Source organism: Cupressus sempervirens, chromosome 10, assembly GCF_028749045.1.
Source record: "Cupressus sempervirens isolate cs-2001-9-10 chromosome 10, ASM2874904v1, whole genome shotgun sequence".
In the NCBI taxonomy this organism is placed as follows: domain Eukaryota; kingdom Viridiplantae; phylum Streptophyta; class Pinopsida; order Cupressales; family Cupressaceae; genus Cupressus; species Cupressus sempervirens.
The window spans coordinates 558691723-558715405 of record NC_143127.1 but is presented as its reverse complement, the minus strand read 5'-3'; positions in this window follow the sequence as shown (position 1 = coordinate 558715405).

Here is a 23683-nt window from a genome sequence, read left to right as displayed (position 1 = left end):
TTAATTTTCATTCATATCTCTTTATATTTTCTCTTTATAATTGTTAGTTGCTATTTTTTATATTTATTGGATTGTATTTTTTTGTTGTTATATATATATATATATATATATATATATATATATATATATATATATATATATATATATATATATATATATATATATATATATATATATATATATATATATATATATATATATATATATATATATATATATATATATATATATATATATATATATAATTTCTATCTTTTTAATTAACTTTTTAGTTTTCTTCTTCTTGTTCTTCTTTTATTAGTATGTGTATGTTCTTTGTTATTCTTGTTATATAATTTATTAGTCCCTACCATATATAAAGGCAGGGAACTAATGTTCCTGGATGCTTGATTCATTAATTTTGGGCATCTAAATAATATTTATACTCTAAGGTTTCTGATGCAATAATTTAATTATTAATTTTTAGCTATTTTTTCCTCTTTTTTTGATTGGCTGAACCGTATTTTGCTAGGGTTTTCAGGATTTTTGATGAAAAAAAAGGTGAAAACTTGTACAGAATGACAGTTGTATGCATACATATATTGAATGTGATAGACAAATGATAAGGATCAACTTACTATGATGAATGAGGTTGTGCTAGTTGTCATTAACGAATCAAACTACCATCTAATTGTTTCCTCTGTTGCACACACAAATCTCTTTGATACGTATTTAATTCCAAATTTATCAAATTATGAATAAAAATCATTATTAGCTGATAAGGAAAACATAGCCAAAAAAATTGTGAGACCTACATGCGAACTCTATTTATTTTTCAGTCAATGCATATTGTTCCATTGAATTTTATTGGTAATGTATTTGATTAAAAAGGATTAGAGATTTTACACATGAAGTGCCTTAGGTGTATTGTTTTTGAATTGCAAGTACTGAATTGCAAAGCTCGACTCTTAGGTACCACTAATCATTTCATTCCAATATTTTGTGGTAAAATTAATTATTTGTTAAAATATTGATATATAATTTATATTAATATATAATTATATATTTTAAATTTATAAGTGCATGAAGTACATATGTATAAATAATATACTTTTAAATATAATTTCATTATAATATTGCATATTCAAAAGATAATAATTCTATGATAAGTTTAAAAATGTTCAACACTTTTATATAATTTATTTTAATTTATTTTTCTATTTTATATTGGACACTTTTTTGTTTGGCTATGATTTTACCTTGTTTGACTTCTCTTTAATCATTTTACCTTATTTCTACTATAAATATGAAAAAAAAAAAACTCATAATTAAATTAAGAAACATATATTCAACAAAGAATGATCCTCTCAATAAAATAACTAATTTAAATTTTATTTAAATTGGTTAAACCATGAAATTAATGTTTGATGCTTAGTTATGTTTTTAACTATCTAGTGACTAAATTATATTATTAACTTTTTGTACTCTTAATTACTTGATAATTATGGTTTAACCATCAAACAAATCTATTTCTTATTTTTGACGAAAGATAGCCAAGCTTTAAATTTTTAGTGCAAGATTTCTAAGGAGTTTACTACATTCACAATTTTGTCACATCAATTATCTCAATAAAGTGAAATTCACTAGAAAAGATAGGTAAGCTTTAAAATTTTAGTGCAAGATTTCTAAGGATTTTACTACATTCACAATTTTCTTATCTCTTAATTTGTAGCCTCAAATATCTTAATAAAGTCAAATTCACCTTTATACTCATTCTAATTTTTACAATTTTTTTTTTAATTTCTCAAATATATTTTGATACATTAATTTCTAATTTTTTATTAATTAGTACTTAGTATCTATATTGTTGGAAGTAAAATTATCTTTTCAATTAAAAAATAACAAAAATAAAACTTTAATAACACTTTTTTTATCTACCGTAATTTATCATTTTTCTAATTTATTTTTTAGAATTTTAATTTTCAATTACTTACATTTTTTATATTTTTATAATTTAATTGATAATATCAAAATTTTAATCTTTCTAAATTTCTATATTTCAAAAGGTAGGACTCTAGCTCGTAAGAGTTCTTGTTTCATTTAGTTCTTTTTAGATTTTTTGTTTTTTATAGGTGCTTATTTAATTGTCATGCATTTTTCTTTATATTTTCTCTTTATAATTGTTAATTAGTTGCTATTTTTAATATATTTATTGAATTGTATGTTATTATTATATATTTATTCATTTGTTCATCTATTTTTAAGTGTTGATTTGCATTTTTTATGTTAAATTTTGTTTGCTCTATTTGCCTATCTTTTTTATTTTGTGTTTTTATTTATGTTAATGTTAATGTGGACTTTATTCTCTTTTTAGTGGTTGTTGTTCTTGGTTTGCATGATGTCTACCTTCTCTCCCTCCTTTTATTGGATTCATGGTCTACTATCTTATTTGCCTATCTTTTTATGTTGTGTTTTTATTTCATGTTAATGTTAATGTGGTCTTTATTATCTTTTTAGTGGTTGTTGTTCTTGGTTTTCATGATGTCTACTTTCTCTCCCTCCTTTTATTGGATTCCTAGTTTACTATGTATCTCCTTTCTCCTTCTCTTCTTTTGCATTTTTGCATCCTAGTGATGCATCATGCAATGTGATATGAAACATTGATGATAACAATTGTTCACACAATCAAATCCTAAAAACAAACTAATAACATTGATAGATTGTGAAAATCTGGTAGCTCTAATGCTTTGGATATGTTTTTTTAGCTAAGGAATGTCTTCTTCACCCTATTAGTTGTATTTTTCGATGATTTAGATGCATATTTTGTTTTTTCTTAAGAAAATACTTTTTATCACCTTACATTTTGATTTTATGCCCTTTCTATATTCATGTTTCATGACCTTTTAGAGCTTTTATCCTTAACATAAGTCCAAAATGTAGTGCTTTGACTATATGCAAATCCTAATCAGAGATAGAAGAAGGGAAAGACAAGGAATGACTTTGAAGGAAGGCATCAAAATGTAACCCAAGACTAAAGGAAAAACCATCTTAAATTTTCTTCATATAAATAGCTATGTTGCTAGAAATGTGACAGATTCTCATTGTTTCCCATTTCATTGGCAGCAACACTCGTTTCTATTGATTTAAAAAATACGTATAAAATTTATAACAGATAGTTTAGTGCACTTGTTTCCATAATTATTAGCTTGACAAGTCAAAAATTAAATTAAATTTATAATAGCTTATTTATTTTGAAGAAGCATTAATTTTACAAGTTAAAAAATTTATTAAATTTGTAACATTCAGTTTGTGCACTTTTATTATAGACAGATCACTACACTTTTCCACTATTTTTTCTTGTTTAGTTTTACCATACTTCTAATAAATTACTAATAATTTAAGGTCGTATCTTAGATTAAACTAAATATAGTTGACTGTTGTGTCCCATGTGAGACAAAAAAAAGGTTTTTATTTTATTTTTAAAGTGGGAATAATACTTTATGTGTGCATAACTTAGGGTGGGGAATGGGGTCTTTTATTTAATTAAAGGGGGATTTGTTCCTTTTAATTAAATAGTGACTTAGGATATAGTGGTCAAACTACAAAATAAAATTGAATAAATTGATTTTTGAAAATTTGATCAAGATAATTGATAGGTGACCATTTTTGGTTGATTACACTTCTTTGAGTTTCTCATAAATATAGTTATAATGATGGACATAATGTTCTTGTTTCCTTGTTTTGTTCATTGGTTCTTTGAGAATAGGCCCAACATTGTTATGCAGTTGTTCTTGTGCTCAAGTTTCTCCTATATTTTCTTTGAGTTATAGCTTTGATTATTACCCTAATGTGTGTAATCGTTGACTTTTGGTCTTCTTTTGTTGACACTCATCAGCTACAAGGAAACCTACTTATCAAATGCTCATAAAAAGAGAAAGTCTAGTGGGATGGAATTTGTGATATATTATCATGGTATCTTGAGGATGATTCATATGTATGATTCTCTACTTCTTTCATATGTCTTTGTAATATCAAGTCACGGGTAGTTGCACTCAAGTAGTATTTTTATTATCATACTCTTGATCCATACAAGATCGTCATATACATTTTTTAAGCTTTAATATGTCAGATATCATCTAAATTGTATATCAGAATATATATACTTCTAAATTCCTATCATTTGATTGTTGCAGTTGTGAGTTGAATAAGGTTTATCGATTAACCCATTTTGGTCCTCAATCATAATCAAGAGTTTATTGTAGTAGTTTGAAGAACACAATAAAGGATTTTTTTTGTAGGATGGATATTTCACCCTCAAGTTGAGGGTTTTCCCATGTGTTATTTTGTGTTTCTATTTATAATAAACATATCCAATGGGAAATTCATTATTTTCTTTGTGGGTGTTGCCCCTTGACCCCACCCTGTATAGCGATAGGGAATGTGCCTAGGCTTGCTGACCCAAGGACCCCACAAGGGGCACTACCCCTTGACAGCTCCTAGGATGTTTCCCTAGGGACCTGCAAGGGGCATTGTCCCTTCACCCCTAAATCATGGGGGGGCTGTCCCCAAATTCATGTAGTAAAACTCTAAGGGGAATTGCACTGAAAAAAAGTAGGAAAAAATTAACCTTAGAGTCTAATTAGGCTCCACATCACAAAAATCTCCCACTTGGAGACTAATCAAACTCCACAAAAAAAACCTCCCACTTAGAGACTAATCATAACACCGCTAAACCTAGAGCTCCTAGTATAATGTAAAATCACCCTAAACTTTTTTGTTCTTTTATTCTATTCAATCTATAAGACCAACTGAATTTGAAGGAGTTCAACTTCTCGTTTGTCACTGCCTTTATAAACATATCTACTAGATTATCATTTGTATGTATTTTTTCCATCTTTACTTGCCCATCATCCAAAACTAACTAAATGAAATGGTATCATAATTGTATGTGTTTTGTCTTGGATTGTAGAGAAGACTTCTTCACAAGATGAATGACCTTAAATCCTTGTTGATGTACCATATATATATATATATAATCACCATGAAGAAAGGTTGTTTTAGCATTAAGCTACTCCAAATGTAACCCTTTAGTAGCCACAATACTTAAAACAATGCGAATAGAAGTCATTTTAATAATAGGAGAAAATATTTCATTAAAATCAATATTTTTTGTCTTGTGCAAATCATTTACAACTAACCTAGCTTTAAATATTTTATTACCTTCATCCTCTTCTTTTAACCTATAAACCCATTTATTATGTAAAGACCTTTTACCCTTAAATAACTTTCATAAATCACAACTTTGATTTTTCACCAAGGAGTCCATTTCTTCTGTTATTGAAGACTCTCACTGAATCTTTGTATCTACTTGCACAACTTCATCATGACATTTAGATTCACCCACATCCTTTAATAAAATAGAATGCAAAGAGGGAGAAAATATTTTGAAAGGTCTACTTACTCTTGTTGAATGTCTAACATTGACTAGGGTGTGTGGTATTTGTTAATGTGGTTGTTGCAGAGCATGAGGGACTAATAAAACATCATCTTTTTTAGTATCATCTAGTACTACATAATCATTTTATTTCTTCCCATGTGGTTGCAATAGATCTTTGTGTTGGAATTATAATAGGAAAGGTAAAATCTATGGGGGGGGTGTGAATTAGATCTTCAAACCTATATACCCATAAAAATATTCATCATACATCCATCTCACAATTCAAAAAGTAAACTAGAATACCATCTAAAGTATGTAAACAATTAAGCATTCGCACATGTATGATACAAGATATGATTACCCAGAAACCCTCTAAAGAGAAGGTAAAACTAGGGTGGGGATGACACCCACAAATCTTCACTACTGTAGTAATAAAGTGTATCCAATGAAGGATATAATGTTTGATCATGAAACATGATCTACCCTATGAAAGGTTTGCCCTGTTAAAGGCTTACACATATTGTTAGGTCTTACCCTATTAAAGGATTTCAATACTCTGCTAGAAGTGTGCCTCATTAAAGGACTTTAACTCACAATTACATAAGAACCTTGTTAGAGGATTTCAATATAGCCTGTTAGGACTACTTTGTTAAGAGATTTAATTGATTCACCTGTTAGAATGTCTTAGCAATGATCTTGCAATTAACACTTTGTTGCTTGATGTTAGATCACCTCTATATTGGTGTGTACTTGATCCTTTCTGATCAGATGTCTCTTTATTGTCCACTTCTTCCTTTCCTTTGTTCTCCTTTACTTGATTTTGCAAATGATACTCAAATCATAATACCTTGGTCACCATGAATTCCATTTTTACACATGCAAACTCTCCTTCTCTTCTATTTCTTCTGTCTCTTCTCCTTAAACATTTAGGGTTTTTCCTCCTTAAGAAGACCTAGGTGACTTAGGATTAGATATGAATCAATGGTTTTGATTCACTCATATTTCTATTTAAATCCTCCCTTTTTTTGATTGGATGCATGTAATACATAGGGATTCACACTTATCAACAAAAGATCATAAATCAATCCTTAATTTGACTTTAAAATGGTTTACATAATAGTTTGTGCCAATACAAACAACTATGTCAAAACTGTGTTAATTGACATCTGAAGTCTCTAGTGCTCGGCACTAACTATAACTTCAATGTTGTCACTCGGCATTTGAGTGACTCAACATGCACTACTTTCTTGATATCTTAGTGACTTGGCACACGAGTGGCTCAACACTGACTAATTTACTCAACATGCTCTAACTTATATGTTGTGCTCAATATATGTAACTTGTTTGGCATGAACTAAGTAAATGACTTAAGTATATAGACACTCACTTGTCAAAACCAATCTAAGATTAACAATCTCCCCCTTTGACATGAGTATCAAAAACACTTGGTCATGCATTAATGCTCTTCTCCTTACGAGCATAACATTGATGTCTATTTGGCTTCTATACAAAGTTTCAAAATGTCAAAAAAATTCAATACATTACTTATTCGTCATACCTCAAAATTTCATAACTACCCCTGAGTTGATTTTTTCATTCTATATCAAAATATTTCTCATGTTGAGCAGATTTGCATAAACTGATACTCTTTCTCTATTTGTGTCTAAGATGATATTTTTCACTTATTCCCTTACTCCCCCTTGGTTTTTGCTCCTTCTTTGCTCTTCTTTCTTGCTCCCCCATTTCTCTTACTCTTACTCCCCCTTTTTGACACTTATGTCAATGGGTTATACACTAATAATGTATTTGTCCATAAATGATTTATGGACCTCAAGTATGATCTTTAGAGTTGCATCCCAATTATCACAAGTTACCTCCAAAAATTGGAGTTGGATGGCTAGCTTGACAACAAGGTGGACTAAGCCTTCTAGTGTAGAAAGATGAGTATCTTTCTTCATAAGAGTTTCAGCATAGCCTAGTTCCTTGCGCAATATCTCCATGTGTGGATTCAATGTTGACTAAATATTGATCAGTTTAGCCTTGATATTGGCTTCATCTATTTGTAAAGATGCTATATGACTCTAGGATTGCAAGAGAGACCTAAAGTGTTTCTCACTTTGAGCTATAGAATTGGGAAAAGTAGCACTAGATGATTGTATATGGCTCTCTAAAATCAGGATGTGATTCCTTATTTCTTGTGTGAAGAGTGAAGGATTACACAATTTGTTGTACAAAGAGAAAATATTCTCTAGTACCTTCTTCATACTCTCTATGATGGTTGAAAGCTCAACCTATGTGAGTGCAATATCACTTGATATCTTCTCATTTGCCTTATTTTGAAACTTCCTTTCAGACCATTCAAGTATTTTTACATTTGTATCTAGGTTTGTGTCATTAACCCTTTCCACTATATTGGTTAATTGTTCAATGATGGGCTTGTTCATCTGGAGTTGGAAAACTGAATGCATCTAGGAAAAAAAATTTGATGTCAATCAAAGCTTGCTTCTGTCTATGCTGCCTTCTGAGCAATTCTTGATTTTTCTTCTTTGTTAGGACCTCTTGTAATATACCCATCTGCTCAATTATGATTGTTGCATAATCAAATTTAGGCAATACAATCTCTTCATCTAGGCTAATATCACCATATGTAGTTACCTCTTCTACCTTAGATAGATAGGATTTGACCTTGAAAATTGTAATGGTGTAGCATCTGTGCTCGGCCTCTGAAGACCTTGACTTGGAGGAGTAGCATATTTTGGTAATGTCACCAATGTTTGAATTGCTAGTTTCTCCTCTGGCTTGAATGTCAAACTTAACTCTTCAATCTTGTTCTTTCCTTTCTCTATAGTTCTGGTTACACCTTGATCTTGTGTTGGAGGTGGTGTATCTACCTAACCTATTTCTCCTTTAGTGCCTTCATTGTTTTGTGTTTCTACCTTGTCTTCTCCAACTATCTCATCCTTATCTTTTTCAATTTCTTGTATATTTATTGAGACTAGATTATCTTGCATAAGGAACTTGCTAACTCCTTCCTTTGATAGACCACTATAGGTAGTGAAGGTTGTACACTTTTGACTTGAGGAGTGACTACAGGTGTGTTTGGTATTTGCACTTCATCCCTTGTAGTTGTCTTTTGATTCATCTACACTCACCAGTACAGGTTGTCACATAGTTTGGCTTGGAGAGTGGTCTCAACTAGTATCCTTTTCAAATCATCCTCTGTGAGGGGATTGATGTTTTGAGCAATAGTCTTAGAAACATCCTTGACTTTGACAATTTCAATGTTTGTACTCATCTCCTATGGAGGGTTGGCACTTGACACTTGTGTATCTTGGACACTTTATTATGTTTACTACTATTCTTCAGTCTGTGCCTAGGTGTCAATGTTCATATCTATGCCTCCCTCAACTATGTCATGTTCTTTTTCATCTTCTTCATCCTTACCTACCTCAATAGGTGTCTTCCAGCTTCCCTAGATATTGATAGTCCATATGTTAGTTTCCACATTTGCTTGGACTTTTGTATGACATCCTCTATGTTGTTTTGCAATATGTTGAAATCCTTGTATTTTGGCACAAATATCGCAACATACTTCTTAATGGATTTAGTCATTGTAGCCTTACTAAGTTCTGGCATAATTTAGGCAAGAGTTGTCTCCCTAATTTGTTTCTCAATGTCTAAACAATAATGCCACTTTTTCTCAACTCTATCATACAAGCTTTTAGATATAGATTTGGAAAGTTCTAGAGGAGTCTTTTTGAATATTTCCATCATGGCATATACTGCCTCTTCTACTTGATTCTTTTCAATCTTCCCAAGATTGTCAAACTCAATATGAGAGAATCCTGATTAATCAACATTGTTCCTAATATTTTCACATAGATTGTCTAAATCTAAAGAGGGATTATGACTCACCATTTGAAATTGGTTGTTATCATTTTATTTAGTCTTCTCTTCATTAGTTTTAGCTAGAGCAACATATTCCCTCTTTGTTCTCTTCTAAGCTTCAGTTACCTTTTCCTTGGGCTTGGCTACCTCTTTAGCCTTTTGTGCAATGACTCTAATGCTAGCCCTTGTGGCAAGTGTTGTAGGCCTGGGTTGAGCAGGCTTAACAACCTTCTTTGATTTTCTCATTGCTTGTGTCTTATCTTTTCTCTATTTATTCTCAGTGGTTGTAGGTGCTTCACTAGATTCTTCTTCCTCGGTACCTTCTACAATTTCCACTTCATCTTCTTGTTGGTCTTCTCCCTAACCTTGTATTAATGTTAATGGTGCTTGATCTTGTGTTCCCTCTTCTTCTTCTTTATCTTCCTCTTCTTCTTCTTCTTCTTCTTCATTTGCTCCACCAAATCTTTCCTTTAGCTTCTTAACAAGCTTATTCTTCCTCCTAATCACTGAGGCAATCTTCAATTCCATTGTAATCTTTGATTTGTCCAAATTATAGTTTCCAAATGTTGTGTCTTCTTTATTCTACAAGTAATGTTGTGATTTTTGTAGAGGCGTCATCAACATTTATTTCATATCCTAATGGTCTTAGGCATCTTACTCTGGGAATTGGTGCCTAAACATATGTGAAATCAATATCAGCTAGGAAGACAACATCATCAAAATGTTTCTCCTCTAGTGATATTGGTATCCTCATTCTTTTCTTCATTGTTTGTTTGAAATCTTCAAAATAACTTGTCATGACAGATTCAGAGTTATCACCTAGTTGCTCAACAAATTTACCTATATGAACTACAATAGGTATGTTTACTTTCCAAGCAACTTTACCAAATGTCCGAAATGTATTTTGTACATAAAAAAATACATACAAGAATAGATCCAAATTTGCATTGGGCACTCTTGGTTTTCCTTATAGCTCCCAAATTCTCAATCAGTTGATGCAACTACAACTCGACAAGATCATAAGTATGATCCTTCTTCACTATTTTGTAACCCACATCAATTGCAATGCAAGGTACATTGTTTAATCTACTAGATTGATAGAACTTGTGTGCTGTAATCCTCACTACAAAAGCTATTAGGGGATCTATGATTGTATCAATTGTCATCCCTCATTTATTCCACACAACCCCTGTGTTTCTTTCAATTACTTCCTTAGCTTCACTTCTCATTTTCTTGGGCTAATCTAGGGCTGGGTACCCTATGACTCTGTGTACAATCTTCTTGGTGATTTTCACTAGTTTGTTTTGTAGTCATACAAAGTTGTCATGAATTCTGCTAAAAACAATTTTTATCCACTCTGTTTTAAATATGTTTGGGAAATCTAGGGCATGAGTTAACCCATTCTTCTCAATAATTTTAAATTCTTTCTTCAACACTCCATTCTCGCATATTTTTCTATATGTTTCCCTAATTTTCGTATCACCTATGCTTCCAATTTTGCATGAATAACAATTTCTAACATCTTGTATCATCAAAGCTTATAGTGGTATCATGGATAACACACCAGAGGGATCCTGTTTGTAAGCTATATCTGGGATATCCCTAAAAGTAGGTTCTTTGATTTAATTTCTTATCAATTGCACATTTAAAACCTCTTTTCCCTCTACAACCTTGGTTTTTGAAGAACTAAACACCATTACATGAAAACTAGGGTTTGCAAAATTTAAAAATACGTAGCTTGATACATGCTAAATACCTTGTGAATCCTATTGGAATGGTGTTGAACAATCTTTTAAATCACTTGCAAAGCTCAGATCAGTTTCTCTAGATCACCTCTAGCTCTTTATGCTCTACTTCAAATTTTAATGATGTCAAATGAGAAGAAATCAATCAAATAGCCCTTAAAACACTACATTTAATGCTAAGTGTTTACATAGCTGTAAGCTCGGCTTCAATTGAATTTATGGCTCACTAGACATCCATGTGCTTTTCCATATGCTTGGAAACCACTACAAGCTTGACCTTTACTTAAAACTTTGCTAGCTCGTCATCCACTAACATTTCACTTGGCAACTCTAGTGAAATTTTTCATGCTTGGCAGTAACATGAAAACTGACAAAACTTAAGGATTTATTCTTGATTCCTATCAACACTTTGCATCTTTATTCATGCATATGTAATCTTTTGAAAACTAAATCCTCGAAGCTAATGTATAGTTTATCCTTTTAGATATTACTCCCACATACCTCTTGATTTCTTAATTTGAGGGGTTGTAATCACCTGACCCATTATGTGAAGTGATCTCATCTTTACTTGATGTGCTACAATCTTTCTTTCTCCTCCGTATCTTGTTCATCTCATCTTTGACATTTTTAATATCTATATTTCCTTTTCCTTTGTTGAACTCATAGTTTGGTGCCTTTGACCTTGTTGGACAATTTTTATTTATGTGACTAGTCTTTAAACAACTAAAACATGTGGTATGACTCAACCACCTTTTGTAATCACTTTTGAAATGTGTTCTAATACAATTCTTAGGAATATGTCCATACTCTTAATAGTAGTGACAACTATACCTTGTACTATAATCCCAATTATAAGAGTTGTCATTGTTATTTACCTTTGTTTTCTTGTTTGATGACCACTTGAGTTTGGTGTTGCATTCAAAAGCTCTATGTCCATAATTCTAACAGTTATAATAGCATCCTTCAAAACTTTGAGTGTGCATGGTCTTGGTTTTGCATTCATGTGTCTAATGACCTTGTATGTTACACTTGTGGTAGTGACCCATGTTCCTCTACTTAACATTCAAATTTGCAGTCTTACTCCTGCAAACATTAGTAGTATGACCTATCTTACCACACTTATGACAAGTAGTTTTGGAGTTCTTACCTTTGTTACTTCTTTCTTCACCACTTTTTGATGATTCTCCTTGTTTGGTACTAGTGTATCCCAATCCAAAAGTATCATTGTTAGATCTAGGGGATCTCATCAATTGTTCAAAGTACTTGATGGCTTCACTAGGTTTATTGAAACTTTTAGCAAACTCTTTTTCCCTTTTTAGATCATTGCTAAACTATTCATTCTGCAATTTTAGTGTTGTGATCTCAATGTCTTTATTGTTTATTTCATGATTAGAAATCATGACTTGATTAATTATTTCCAACTGCATGTGAGTGATCCTATTTATCTCTTATGATTTTTCTTCTAGTCTGCTGGTCAAAATTCTTTTTTCATCTTCAATCATGACTTTGTCTTCCATAGTTTTCTTTTTATGTTTGGTCACCTCACATAGAAATATGGCTTGTGATGCCTACTCTCTCTTCATATTTTTGATCTCTTCAGCTAGGGTACTATTCTTTTCCATTAGATCTACAATTGTTGCATCAAATTCATTGGAGTTTCCATTTACAAATAGTTCAATAGTGTCCATCTCTTGGTATTGTGTGTCATTCTCTTCAATATAAATTTCCTTCCTTCTTCTCAATGATTTCTTTAGATCATCTCTTGCTTCATTTAACTGATGAAGAATGAATTGTATTTCAATCTTCTGGCTCTCAATAACCTTTCCCAACTTGTAGACTTCCATTTTTAAGATCTTTCCTCAAAGTTGCAAAACTCTACTTTTAGAGAACTTAGCTCTAATACCAATTGTTGGAATTACAATAGAAAAGGTAAACTTTGGGGGGGGGGGGGGGGGGGGGGGGAGGTGGGTGAATTAGTGCTTCAAACTTATACCCATAAAAATATTCATCGTGCATTCATCTCACAATTCAACAAGTAAATTGAAATACCATATAAAGCATATACATCTAAAGTATGTAAACGAGTAAGCATTCACACATGTATGATGTAGGATATGATTACCCAAAAACCTTCCAAAGAGAAGGTAAAATTAGGATGGGGATGATACCTACAAATATTCACTATTGTAGTAATAAAGTGTATCCAATGAAGGTTACAATGTTTGATCATGAACCATGATCTACCCTATGAAAGGTCTACCATGTTAAAAGCTTACAAAGGTTGTTAGGTCTTGCCCTATTAAAATATTTCAACACCCTATTAGAAGTGTCCCTAATTAAATGACTTTAACTCACAATTAAGTAAGTGCCTTGTTAGAGGATTTCAATACATCCTTTTAGGAGTACTCTGTTAAGAGATATAATTGATTCACCTATTAGAATGTCTCAGTAATGATCTTGCAATTAGCACTCTATTACTTGATGTTAGATCATTTTTGTACTAACATGTACTTCATCCTTTCTGATCAGATGTCTCTTTTTTGTCCACTTCTTTCATTCCTCTATTCTCCTTTAACTAATTTTGCAAATGATACTCAAATCATAATACCTTAGTCACCACAAATGTCCTATTTGCGCATGAAAACTCTCCTTGTCTTCTATCTTTTTTGTCTCTTCTCCTTAAAAATTTAGGGTTTTTCCTCCTTAAGAAGACCTTGGTGACTTAGGATTAGGTATGAATCAACAGCTATGATTCCCCCATAGTTCCACTTAAACCTTCCCTTTTTCTGATTGGATGCATGTAATACATAGGGATTCACACTTAAGATTCATCCTTATCAACAAAAGATCATAAATCAATCCTTAAGTTAGCTTAAAAATGGTTTACATAGTAGTTTGTGCCAATACAAACAACTATGTCAAAAATGTGCTACTCGGCATCTGAAGTTGATGGTGCTTAGCACTAACTATAACTTTAATGTTGTCACTCGGCATCTAAGTGACTCAACATGCACTAATTTCTTGGCATCTGAGTGACTTGGCACATGAGTGGCTCGACACTTACTATTTACTCAGCATGCTCTAACTTATATGTTGTGCTCGACATATGTAACTTTTCCAGCATGAACTAAGTAAATGACTTAAGTGTATAGACACTCACTTGTCAAAACCAATATGAGATTAACACTTTTTATAACATTTTATCATTTAATATGACATCCCTACTTCTTATAATTTTATGATTTTTAAAATCCTAATTCCTATAACCAAATTCATCAATATCATATCCAGCAAATACACATTTCTTTAACTTAGCTTCAAGCTTGATTCTATTTTAGGATTCTATATGTGCAAATGCTTCACAACCAAAGATTATGAGAAAAAATAACTCATATTCTTACTAGTCTATGCTTCATCTGGAATACAATAACCCAAAGGTGTAGAGGTACCTCTATAAATATACAACTATATTGACAGCCTCCATCAACATGTTTAAGGACAACCTAGCATACAATCTTATGCTCCTTGCATACTCCATTATTGTCCTATTCATATGTTCAACCACTTCATTTTCATGTGGAATCCTTGGGATAATTTTTTTTCTATGAATACCATTAGTGGAACAATAATCTTCAAGCTCATTCTTGCAATACTCACCACCATTATCATATCTAAGATATTTTAATTTTTACCAGTCTTATTATCAACTAAGCACTTCCATTTATTAAAAGTTTGAAATACATCATAAATCTAAGAAAATAAACTCATATTTTTCTATTTGCATCATCAATGAATATAACATAATAATAAGAGCTACCAAGGGAATATACCTGAGTTGGTCCACATACATCTATATGCACAAGCTCAAATTTCTCATTTTTCTTTTCCTTCTCACTATTCACAAAATTGGCTCTCTTTTATTTTCCATACACACAAATTTCACATAAATCTATATTGACACATTTCAAACCTAGTAAAACTTTCTTTGAATTAAGTAATTACATACCTTCATCACTCATGTTCCCAAGTTTGTTGTTTCATAGTGTTGTTTTAGAATCTACAACAACTATTTATTCTCCTTGCTCAACTATAGCAAATATTCATTAATATTTATTCTTCTCTGAAACAATTAATGTAGAAGGAATAATAAGACCTATACAAAGATATAAGGTACCTACTATCACACCTTTTTATACTTATAAGGAACCTTTTGAAACCCTCATCACCTAGTTGCCCTATTGAAATTAGATTTCTTCTCAACCTTAGAACATGTCTTACCTCTTGTAGTAGCCAATGATTCCTATTTTGAAACATAATCTTAATTTTTCCCTTGTTAACAATCTGAAAAGGTTCATTTTCCCCAATTAAACAAAACTAAAATCCCCTTGGACATAAGCAAGAAAATAACCTTTATGGGGAATAGCATGAAATGAAGCCCATGAATCATTAACACGTTGTAAAGAAAGAAGCAAAACATCCTCTTTGAATTTATTACTTACTACATTTTCCTCCTTATTCCTTCTCGTTTGTCTCCTTCATTGTTCTTTTGAGTCCAACAATCTTTCTTCTTATGTCATGGTTTTCCACAATACTAGCAATTTCTTGGTCTTATGGATTGAGACCTCTTTCCCTTTGACTTTTGTCTTGATTTCCCATGATTTTCCAAATTATTTCCTCTCATTTTCCTGCCTCTTCTTTGTGCATCCAAAACACTTCCTGATGTAGATCCACTTGAGCTTTTCCTACAATTTTCCTCACTCAAAATAACACCAATCACATCATCAAATTTAAGGTTATTAGATCCAAAAATATAATTACTCACAGTCATTACCAAGTCATTCTAGCTTTCAAGAAAAGAACACAAAATCAAGAGAGCCCTAATTTCTTCATCAAAATTTACATTTACAAAATATTAATTGATTGGTAACTATATTAAACTCATTTAAATGATCTAAAACAGATTCACTATCTACCATCTTCATATTAAATAAGCACTTCATGAGAAATACATTGTTTGAAGTAGAGGGCTTTTCATTTAGCTTCATTAGAGTTTGCATCAACTCTTCCATCGTCTTAGCTTTAATAACATTAAATGTCATATATTGTGTCAAGCACAAATGAATACTTTCAAGTGCCTTTCAATCAAAACTATCTCAATCCTCGTCTTTCATAGAGGTTGATTTCTTGGATTTTCCTCCCAATGGTCACCCTAAACCCTTTTGATAAAGATAGTCCATTTGCATTTTCCATAATTGAAAGTTCTACCCATTAAACTTCTTAGCCTTCAGCTTACCTTTGTCTTACATCATTTCTAGTCAAATATAAGACTTCCCTACATAGGATAACTAAAAATAACCTAGCTTTGATACCACTCGTTAGGATTTGTAGGATAGAAATAACAATTACATACAAATATAACTAGTATAATAAAATAATAAATAATACAGAAGAGAACGCAAGACATAAAGATTCAATGTAGTTCACCTAATCCCTGGGCTACATCCACCAAATGGTGAATCCAATATTCTTACTATCCAATGATTACAACCTGATTATAATTTGTAATCTCTTATAGCTCAATACTACCACAAGAAGCTAAAATCTCATCATACATAATGAAATCCCTAACCCTAAGCCATTTTATACAAACTTTTTTTTTTTCACTTACCCTAGGACCTCACAAGGGACCCCTAGAGCATAGGTGTGCTTCCCCTAAACCTCTATAGTAAAAATTTGGTGGGAAACCATGTTGAAAAAAGTGGGGAAAAATTAACCTCTGAGCTTGATTAAGCTCCACATCACAACATTCAATTGATATGATACATATATTGGTTCATATATTTATAGTTCTAAATAGTATTATATTTATTCTTAAAAGAGATCAAATATTTGGGCAACATCAACCAATTACTTATGTTACCTATTTTCTATCTACCATAGACTCTTCCTTGCCACAATGACCCCTTGTCTACTTGTCTACCCATAATTCTAGGAATGATGTGGCTGTAAATGATTTTAAATGAAGCCTAGATAACAAATGAGATGAGACCTACAACCTATAAAAGAAATTGTATGTGATAAATGAATTATCTGATGTTGATGTTGATGTTGATACAAGTATCAAAGATAAGATTATGTTTGTATGTCACACTTGAAGTGGAAAGACCATTCATTTCTACTCACAAGAGCCTACTTCCACAACATTTCTCGATATTGATGTTGCTACATTTTTCCAAGAGTTGAAAATTTTGATTGTCTAAGCATGGCAAAATGTAGACTCTATGACAGAATTATTATACAAAGCAATAAAATAGACAAAAAAGGATTTCAAACTATATGCATCTCATGGATGATGACATATGTCATAAAGAAAGGACTTTCTACCAACTAGATGTTAGAAATATGGTTTAGTTAGAACTTGGAAATAATTGTAATAACTAAGCTACCATACAAAAAGTTTTAGTATATATATTTTTAAGAATTCTTAAGGATAGCCCAAGGAAGTGGATGAGTTCAAGGTGCCCAATTTAGGTATGTAATATCTTGAGTCCAAATCCAACTTTTAGGATACCTAATGGAGTGACAAGCAGGTCAGTGTTCCCAGCCCCAAGAACTGGTCATGCCCCCCAAAGGGGACATTGAGTTAGATCACTGGGAAACCCAAAGTTAACAAAAAAGGAAAATGAATAACATCTAAACATGCAACTCTATGGCCCATTAGAATATTTTAAAAAATCCATGTGTTTTCTTCCCTTTCATTTCATGTCTCCCCTACATAACCATATATGTTGTCATAGTAAAGTGGAAAAAAACAAATAGGCCCACATAATTACAATGTGAATTTTTCCAAAGAGCTCAATTTTTCCTTGAGAGAAAAAGTTATCCCAATCAGAGCTAATTAACAATGTTTATAAATTTGTCGATTTAGCACAATTTAGAGAAAATTGTAGACTTCAATTTTAGAAATATTCATACAACTTATATGGTTTATATTGTTTAAATGTGTTTGGGATATAAATTCAAGTGGGGTTTGTTGAAAGTGGTAAAGAGCTATAAGGTATTCAATTTTTTTTTGAATTGTAGTAAAGTTTATTTATGTGAACATTTAATTTTCTAGCGACAACATTGTTGAGAGTGAGGACTAAACACGAATATTTCATCATCAATTTGATAGGAAGGAAAAGACCACTTGTCAAAAATGCATCACAAGACTAAATAAAAAGAAAAATGAGTGCAAATTAAGACTACATTAGTCTTTTTCTAAAGTGAAGGATGTAATTGCAAGTTAGGGAAGAACGGTAGAAAAGAAAAATTGAACCCATTTTTCTCCTTGAAATATCTCAAGATGCTTAACAACCTTGGCATAAATTTTTTCTTTTTCAAGTTGTTCTATTTCCAATTTTACATAGTTCAAAACATAAAACAAAAAAAATGCATAAATAGAATTGAACAAGCAACACCCAAGAATACATAGTCACAATATAATATCCTGCCCGGATATCCTTTTCAATATTTCCTCAATTAAAATTTCAAAATCATAAACCAAAATTTCATGCAATAACAACTAGCTAATACTAGTAAATAACTAGCAACATTAACCAACAAATACTCCACAAATTATTATTGTATTATAAACTAGCAATACATTAAACATCCAATCATAAAAACAATGATAGCAATCAAATTGGATTACATGAAAAGAAATTGTGAACTATGTCACAAATTCACCACAACAAATAAATCAGGGCTATATCCAATCCACCCAAAAGAACATAAAGGTTTGTGTCCCTGAATTCCTAAAAGAAGTTGAAGCTTCCTATTTTCTCCAAGAGAAATCTCTAACCAAATCAATGTCCGAGCCTTCTTAAATGAAATCATCTTTTTTTTTTTTATTCAAATCCATGACCCTTCAGCTCCCTCGCCCTGTCTCCTTGTCATCTTGTCATTTTCTCTCTTATTAATGCCCCTTTAATATTGAATTGACCATTTTATAAATCTGCATTAAGCTCTCATCAAAACGATGTTGGAGTAAAGCATCAATCATACAAATACCAAGATCCCACACTATTATGCTATCACAACCATCACATGTGAGAAGATATAAATGTGTCAAGGAAATATTAATTATGAATAACTCTCCATATGTGATGATCTCTTGCAGAAATGCATAGTAATCTCCATCATAATTGTCCATCTTGAACTACTAGTGAAGGAATCATATTGCTCAATAGATGAAATCGACACTAAAGGTACAAAGAGGCTATACATTTTGTCATCAATCTAAAATATACTTGGGTATCATGTTGTCATGTGTAAAGAAAAGACTAAGAATCCATCCCCTATGGTCTAATTGTAACTCTCAAAAATCTACAACCAAGATCTATTCAAGTGTTGAAACAAGGAGTCTATCTAATTCATGTGTATGTTAGAAGTTGAAACCATGTGTAAGTTGATTGGAAAATCAGAAATAGTGTTAATATGAAAATCAGGTCACCACACCAATTTTGTGAACCAAACTCACTACTAGGAACTGGAACTGGGTCCCACATCCTCCACTCAAGATCATCCTCATCACGGAAATCAAAAATATCTATTGAATTCAGCTTAAAAAGTGGATTATCAAATGTCCAACCAGCATCAATTTCAAACAAGGAATCATCTACCAGCTAAAAGTGATCCAAAATTGTGTTACTTGATTTCTTGGGGGCATCTATTGAAACCATATCTCTGTTGAATGCTATCAAGTTCCTTAATCACTTCTTGGAAATACTCATGCCTTCCTTTATCCTCTAATTCCCTAGATTTTTTGGTGACAACAATCTGATTCTCTACTTTATGAAGAGAAACCTATAATAATGTGTTATTTATACCCAGCTTGATGTGTCAACAAATATCAATACTTTACTCATGTGTTTGCATCATTTCATTTTGATCTTATATACGTCGTGGATTTAAAAAACATAGAAGAATCTTATTCTCTCACAAATTATCACAATAGTCAATCGGGCTTATATTTTCCAAGGGGTGGATGGAAAAAACTTGTTGCAAAATCTAGATAAAATAAAGTTTGTGGTGAAATACTTGATCAGGGTGTAATTTGGGTCAAGCAAACACAAATTTCTCTATGGAAATTTTGAAACATAGAGTATTTTCAAATGGTTTTAATGAATCATGCCTTAAACAATCATGCCTCTAACAAAAATCTAAAGATGAATATCTTCTACTGATGAAAAAAATTGCTGAGATTTTTTTGACAAAACGCACATTATGGCCTCTGGGGATTCCCTTTTTATCCAGTATATGTCATTCAGATCACACCTGTGGACAACATCCAATCACTCAACACACCTTTTTGGCTTCCACGATAACACCAAACTGACAAACAATAAATCTTGGCCTTGGTTGACAACTGTGAATAGAGGTATATGTTGAAAGTAATCAACAGAGGTGGAGTAGCTCATGTTTAAGGGGAAGGAGAGTACACCCACAGACAACTCCCAATTCACTATGCAACATTTGAATATTGGTGTGCTTGGAATCTGTATTTTTGCATATTATGAAACACCAGAAACATTTTTTTTTCAAGAATCAACCTAATCGTAGCTTATTCATGGCTTAAGAGTATAGGCTTAAAATTATTATTATTTGAAGATATGCCAAATATCATGCTCAAGCGATACTACTTTTCCCACACCTACAAAAATATGAGATATAGCTTCAAAAAAATAAGCACAACTTATTGCTTGGTCATGTGCAATATTAATAGTCTAAAGTATAATTACAACCTTCATGTTGTCACATTAATGTGTTGCCAGTTTACAAGGTATGGTACAAACAATCATCCGAGAGTGTTAATAACTATGATTATGATTCCTATGTGCATTAATGAAGGGTTGAATAGGAAACTTGTAGATTTTACACAATAAAATTCTGAAAATATAACTTTTATTGTAGCACTATTAAATAGATTACAAAGGATTGAATATAAAGAATTTTCACCCACATGTACCTAGACAAGTTTTATTTGCCAAGGAATAAAACTAAAAACACATAAAAACTAAATCCTAAATATATGCATATTTTAGCATATTCTTTATTTGCATTAAAACTAAACCTAATTAAAATCTTCCTAAGCAAAAACTCTATTTTTTCACCAGCATCAATTATCAACATACTCCCACTTAATGTTAAGTGTTCTCACAATCTAATCATGATGAGTGTGCTCACAATCTAATATATTCATCTCAAAGTGCAATTCTTCATCACTAAAGTCTAATAGACTCAAATAGTACTTCTAATAGAAGTCAACTAACTATTTATCAATTTCTCTCATTCATGAGAGATCACAAGGTTCAATTTTATCCTCCTTTCTCTAGTAAGAGAATTCTTATGAAACTTCCACGTGCTAATCAAAATAAGTAGTCATCACTATGACTCTTTAGCCCACAAATTCTACAAGGGTGAAGATCCCAACATTTATTCGCTCCATGTCCTTCTCTATGACAATGGGACATTCAGCACATTCCTTACTTTGAATTGATTTGTTCTAACCTGCAACACTAGCAACATCAAATTTCTCTCTCTCACCAAACCCAAGGCCTTCAAATTTTGGTCTCCAAATGGGCTTGATGGAATCCCTAATGCCTTGTCCATGCATTCCTAATCCTCTTCCTTTAAATCTCATTTTCTGCATAATCTTCAAACCAATATTATTTTTAAAACATCTATTGTTATCATCATAACAATTTCCAACTATACCTACAAATGTTTTCTTACCTTCATCTTAATCCTTTTTATCTAAAGAGACTTTGACTATATCATATGTATTAAGTGGACATAAATCACTCGTGTCACATGCAACATCACAAACTAATGAATTTGATTTCAAGATCTCAATATCTTTTTCTTAAATATTTACCTTCTTACCCAAATCTTCATTCTCCTTCTTTACTTTATCAAACAATTTTAAAATGTTCTTTAATTCAACATTTTCATTTTTTACCCTTTCTAATTCTTTTTCAAGTTTCTCAATTTGACACAAATATTCATCTCTCCTTTCCAAACTTTTTGAAATTCTCTAATACTTTTGAATTACACTTCTCTAATTTTATCAATTCATCATTCAAAATATCTTTGTTGGAAATCAAGATTTCATTCTCTTTCTTTACCTTTTTTCTTGTCTTTCACATTGAAATAAATGAAATTGTTACATAAAAAAATTACCTCTTTTCTTGGTAATATTCTTGAGCTACACAAACAAACCTCCTTTAATCGCAATTAATTTTCAATCTTCCTTTTTCCCAATGCAAACTCATGATCTTTTCTCTAACCTTTTAAACTCTTCCATTAATCCTTTTCAACACAATCATTTTCTGTTCTCCAATATACTTTAAATCAAAATATCATCTTTGAGTACATTGATCTTCTTAAAAAAAATAGCCCATATAATCTTATGAATACTCTTCACATGCTAAGGTCTTCATCTGCTTTGATACCAAATGTAGATTTTACACAATAAAATTCTAAAAATACAACTTTTATTGCAGCACTACTAAAAGGATTACGAAGGATTGAATATAAAGAATTCACACCCACAAACAAAAAGCAAAAAATCAAATACACATGTACCTATACAAGTTTTATTTGCTAAATCCTAAATATATGCATATTTTAACACATTCTTTATTTGCATTAAAACTAAAAACCTTCTCGATTTTTTCACCAACATCAATCATCAACAAATACAATTTTTATTTGCATTAAGACTAATAAACTATCTTCCTAAGAAAAAATTAGGAAAAACTTTGTTCCTCACACATTGCATGTGACCACTTGATACCATTCTCTTTGATTTGCATATGTCAACGGCGTTTCCTTCTAGCAACCACACCTGAGGCAATGCTTAGAGTCAAAATTAGCTTTTTCTTTGTCTGTTTAGGATCTAGTTGCCTTGGACACAAAAATATATGTTTTTCTTTGAGCACCGGACTCCTACTTTCAACGCCAATTTGGAGCCTTAAATGGCCTAAAAACTAACATTTCTCACCTGCAAAGTCTTTCGTAATGGTTCTTTCCTTTATACTATGCTCTTGAATCACTAACATCTAAGATAACAAACATATTTCCAAATTCTAAACAACTAATAATGCCCATGACGATTTATTTATGTGAAAGCTCAACTCTTCAATTGTTATATTTCTTAGTGATCGCCAAGATGTAATACCAATTTTTCCCTTGAATCTGGACTTAATGATGGTTTTTTTTTGGTAAGTCTCCCATCAAGTATTAATTCACCAATAGCCAATTGATTTTCTAGTTATTAGTTTTTGTCTATGGTAGGTAAACTAATGTAATTGTTCAGCTGCTAATTTTTCAATTGACTTGGCCAAGCAGCCAACAGCATAAAAGTATTTTTGAATGTCTCAAAATATTATATAGATTCAGCATATTTACATATTTTTCAATTGTAATAAATGCTAATTATTTAAAATATCATTGAATATAGACAAAAAGGAAAGTAAAAAGCAATTTTCACAATCAAATATTACTTTATTTTCATGCTTACAATGCATTAAATGAATTGCCACTCACTTTAATCCTTGGAATGAGTGCATACTATCCTTTTTTTTAAGAC